This window comes from Colias philodice, chromosome 9 (genome assembly GCF_061535455.1).
Source record: "Colias philodice isolate Cphi_HAF_F1 chromosome 9, ilColPhil1 Martin Lab GWU primary, whole genome shotgun sequence".
NCBI lineage: Eukaryota > Metazoa > Arthropoda > Insecta > Lepidoptera > Pieridae > Colias > Colias philodice.
In genome coordinates, this window is record NC_143094.1 from 6,010,770 (window position 1) to 6,016,457 (window position 5,688).

The window sequence follows — 5,688 nt, forward strand, 5'->3', positions numbered from 1 at the left end:
AAGTATATAAAATTTTACGTTAAAAATAATTCGATTGAAATATTTCATGTCTCGATTTCTATACGGCGAATTATTATACTATTGCACGTATTAAATTCTATTATAGTGTATAGAATAACTGCAAAATAACAGATTTTAACTGCCCCAGTAACGATGTCATGAAAAATAAATTTCAGCATTTTAAATGACATCGTTCATGTCACCATTAAATTCTAACGTCTGTTTCAGGCCCCGTTCAGCTTGTAAGTTGACTATTCAAGTACGTGTCTTGATAACAAGCCAACTTTTGTAATATATGATAATTGCTACTGCTGTTACAATTCTTTATTTCATGTATACGTATAAAAAGAGGTAGTTTCTTACTTATTAAAATTATAGTTTTATTATATAGCTTGTAAAATATATTTTATTCATATCTAAGCAAGAAAACCAAGGGAATAAAAAACAAAATATTAAATCCTACTCATGTGAATTTGATTGAAATAATTTAATATTCTGTTTGTACTTGTAAGTATTACAAAAAGTGGAAGGTTATTCCTGTTCATCAAAGCAAACATGATAAGGATTACACTATCAATTTGACAAAGGGTTCGTCATGTAGGACGGCAAAATAATGGAGGATTTAGTTCTATGAATTTTTCTTTGAGAGGAAATACCTTTTTCAATATCCCCGTATACATAAGTAAACAACAAATAAGTATCTATTATTTGAAGAGTTACTCATTAGGTAGGTAAGCATGATAATCCAAATACACTAAGAAGGCATAAGTGAACAAACAAGACTAAATCAAGACCGTAGATAAGTAATATGTACCTAAATAAAATAATATTTCATGAGATATTATGGAGATCCTATAAAACCTACGATTCAAAATCTCCAAACCTAACCTATATAGAGCAGATAAAAGTTTCATAAAATGTTTCCATACGCACGTTATTAGCGTGATAATAACGGCTGATGATTTATGAAATAGGGTAAAAGCCGGATAGTTGCGCCAGTGGGATACTTGCCGCAGTTTCGAATACACTATGTTACGGACATTAGTGGCAATAACGCTTTACTATAGTTGTAAGTACCCCTCCCGCAGACCTCAGTGCCACGTCAATCGTTTGTGTAGAATCACGCGTTTCATCTGTGTGAGCGAAATTGTTCCGCGGTGAAACTTCGATAGGCGTTGAAACTATATTGGTAAGTCATTTGTATTGAATATTTTTGTTACTAATTGTGATTTCAATATAGTTTATGTTTCTTAGCGTGCATTAGACTTTAAATTATACTGTTAATTACATTTTATTGCAAAATATTGTTGATTTATTTCGCAAATAAAAAGGGCAAGTATCCGTATCAAAAAGGATAGTCGCCTTAGAAACTTGTGCGGATAGTTGCTCTCGGGGCAACTATCCGCAACTACAAATTCTTTCACTAGCAAATATTAATATTATTGCGTTTTTATTGGTAATAAGGCATCTCCGTGCCGGTACAATATTCATTTCGCTAATTTTTTATTTAACTTCCAGGAAAATACCCTGTCCTTGATTTTGAAAATGAAAAAAGACTAGTGACTCATATACTAAAGCTCGGAGACGCAGGATTTCCTCCTGAAAGAAATACAATTCGTCAGCTAGCTTACCAGTTTGCCGAAAATTTGGGGTTAAAGCATAACGGCTGGGCCACAATGGTTAAAAAGCTTTCTGGAAAGAAATCCCGAAATAGTTTTGAGGCAAGCTGAGGGTTTATCAATTGAAAGAGCGAGGGGTCTCAACAAGAAGACGTTGCAAAATTTTTTGATCTACTTATTACCTACTGTCTTAACTGAGAATGAATTGCTGGTTAAACCAGATGGAATATTTAATATGGATGAAACTGTATTGCATGCGACGTGGAAAGATGAAATCCCTCACTTCTGATGATTAATGCCAAAGTTGTAACAAATAATAAAGACTGATTAAGTGAATTGATATAAATTTGTTTTTTTATTTAAAAAAAATATTGTGAGGCATCTATCCCCTCACGAGGCAAGTATCCTCTGAAGTATTATTTACGATAGGCAACTATCCGCTAGATTAGGCAACTATCCTTCATTTGAGAGGTCAAATAAAACAGGATTTACTCAAAACCTTTAATAATTATGTTTAATAAAATAGGCTAATATGATGGTTTAAAGACCTATCTTTTGATATACATGTTTCATTATTCTTATTAAGTACATAATTTTTCATAATATAGCTTTTTTGAAAAGTGGCGCAACTATCCGGCTTTTACCCTACCCTTAGGAAATACCATCGATTTCAATTCATGCATTAATTATGATTTCAAACTAAAAGCAGTATAAACTTTATTAACGTGTCCACAAATTTGTTAGTTTCATTGAAAGAAGGGCCATTTAGGGTCGTTTGAAACTGAATTGCAGATATCGTATCTATTTTACGTAAATTTACATAACGTATTTCAAGCGTTAAGGGCAGACTGCTCCTTATTTAATTAATGTCCACCCAAATCCGTCTGGCGTAGGATACTAATGTACAACATACCTTATTTGAAGTAATAATTACAGAGGTACATTTTACATTTTTAAAGCGAATTATGTGAAACCCTGAATTAGAATTTATGTCAGGTTCAGGTACATTTGTTGGTAATTGCGTCAATTGAATCATACCTATTATAATGTTTTTAAAAACCACATCCACCAAATATGTAGGTACTAACCAAATATCATGTAACATAGTACCTGGTCTTTATTGCCTAATTCAAAGTACCAGTTTCTCATTTTCTAATTGTTACAATAATGCTTTCAATACAGGAACGTCCGTCGTCCATAGCTTAACATTTTAATAGTTTTTTCATAGAAATCTAAATAACAAGACACATAGAAGTGCTGTAATGTCATAATTCGTATGAAAACCGCTGTCGCCAAAATCAACACATTCAAACCGAAAGCTAAACAGTACACACAAGTAAACTATGCCTTTTATTGGACAGCTTGATTTTAGTGAAAACTAACTTATCTATTAAATTAAGCTTTTGAATATGTATCCTAACGCACGAATTTACGGTTTATTTTAGAATAACATCCCTAAGTATATGAGACTTTTTGCTCCAATACGAACAAACGTGATAATAAGAATGGTCGACTGTGTCATTCATTGTTATTTCGATTACTATGGTGACACTCGTAATACTTGTAAATATTCTATAATTTTAAGGAAAAACGGCATTATTTCTAAAAAAAAATATTTTCCGATGAAATATTATTCCTTTATAAGTATAATTACAACTTGTGGAAGAATATCCGCAATGGGAATTGCTGAAACACACCATGTATACACTCATACGTCTCCAGAGCAACTGAACAGTGACGAATGCACTGGTGATGTGCAAATCACCTGAGTGGCGACAAGGTCACGCACGCTTACGACTTCTAGTGTCTTGTTATTTAGATTTCTATGAGTTTTTTAGTACCTATGCCTCATTATATTAATAAATAATCTAAGGATAATAATTCATTTAATAAATAAAGCCTTTATTCTCTATATTCTTGAATGAATATGATGATGATTATATTGTGATTCCTATACTCGAAATGCAGTAAGAATATTAGGTTAGGATATACGGTAGATAGGATAGTAGGTAAAGTATATAATATCCCTTTATTTATTATCATTTACCGTACATTTTTATACGCAAAAAAGCAACAATAGATATCTATATATAGATTCAGAAGAAGACTCTCCATACCTACTAAAATACAATTGATATTTCTTTTATAATAGAAATAATTTATAATTGTAATATAAATTTTTATGTTGTACTTGTATGGATGCTTTTAAGGATTCAGGTTACGGTGATTGATCTTTATACGACAAGTATTCAATCATCCATTTACAGCATCTACCATTGAAACGCGAAGCAGTAAGGAAAGAGCATTGCCCCTGATTTCATATCACCATTACTTTATATGTTTGTATCAAATTGCTACAGTTATAGGTACCTAAGCGTTGACTTTTCATAGAACAATAATTGATGAAACATTATTCGGTATAGGAGATCACGGATGCATTTTACATACTCAGATTTTACGGATTGAATTTATTTTCGATCGATTAATTATTATTTATTATGCAATCTCTAATTTTATTTCCATATGTGACCAAAGTGGATTAAACTACTAGGTATCTTGATTTTAATTTTTACCTCTGACGTTATACCATTAACTAGAAGAAAAGTTAATAATAAATCCAATTTTATTCTAATGAGTATTAAACTTTAAGGACATCGTTAACGACTGCCAGTCTAAGAGCCGGCGCATAATTTGGCCAACTCGTTAGCATAGCCATCCAAGTCCAACGCTTTCTTATCTTTCGGGTTCAACCGCTGATTTTCAAGTTGATAATTAACATAAAAATTTTTATTTTTGTATATTTTGTCACACAAACAGATTAAAGTGGCATAATTACCCTACACCTTTATGTGAACTTACACAGTACACATATACATATATTATACTTCATCATTTAAATCTTTAAAGAATTCTGTCTACCATTATCATTCATTGTCAAAAAAAAATAGTTTCAAGAATATAACTAAATAGGTATTTTTGTAAAGTTATTGTTGTTGTAACTAATATGTTGCTAGGAATCATAAAGACTGAATTTTTATTACAACCACGATGAAAAATTGAGGTAAAATTGCTTCATTTTGTGGGTCGCGCGCAAATGTAGATTAGTTTTGAAGTCCTCATTTGAATACTTATTCTTTGCTTGAAAATGAATGATTACAGTTCATAACGCAAAGTTAGCCGAGCGGTGTTTTGTTGCCGGCGGTTTTGATTAATTTTAGAACTGAATTTCAAAATTTTGATTAAACTTGTTTAAGGTTTCCTGTTAAGGCAGTTTTCATTGAATATACTAAGCCTGTAAGCTTCTCGGTGATGGCGTTAGTTTTAAACATTTTAAATGCGCTCTGGATGATTTTTATTTTATTAGGTTGAGAATGGGATTAAATTTTACTTGATGTCTATAACATAGGTACTTACTTACGTTACGTTACTATCGTTACGTAAATAAAATTGCGTATGTGTGGTAGGTATACTTACAACTTGCGTAGGTATACAACACAGACATGTATGCAAGGTTATTTTTCTCCCTTCAAGGAAAGCAAAGGATACATTATGGATGTTTGTGCTCATGTCACTCTTTTTCATCCCATAGAATATTGAAAAATACGGTAAATATGCTTTCTGTATAATGATTTTCTGCAAGTAGACAAGTTTTATATTTTTATAAACAAACAGTGAGTTTAATCTAAGTACATAATGTCCAAGCACTCTTAGCACATTATGAATATTTTATGTGGAGTGTATGGTTATAATAATACAGCGTCTCAGTAGAACACCCATGATTTAAACAAGAGTGGCTGTGGAACAATTCCCTTCGTAGTTACAAAGTGAGGCCTTTTGCAACCATTAACCCGGAGACTCGTCCATTAACTAATGGCTGTAATGGCGCTCAGCAAACAGCAGGCACCTCGACTTGAATGTACCTATTTAGCTATCACAGGTTAACTCACAACTTGTGCAAAGAAACTCGATCGATTGTTTACATAAGGACCGTGATATTATATGACTTAGGCACGTTCCCGCATAAAGGGAAATGATAACATTATATTCCAAGCTTTCCAAGCTTAATGTA

General features: G+C 32.1%; 1 long non-coding RNA gene across 1 annotated transcript; it reads left to right on the plus strand.

Moving 5' to 3' along the window:
* Window positions 1–977: 977 nt before the first annotated feature.
* Window positions 978–2,016, plus strand: LOC149485820 (uncharacterized). Its single transcript, XR_016316022.1, has 2 exons — window positions 978–1,189; window positions 1,519–2,016. It is a non-coding gene; the product is annotated as an uncharacterized LOC149485820 (long non-coding RNA).
* Window positions 2,017–5,688: the final 3,672 nt, after the last annotated feature.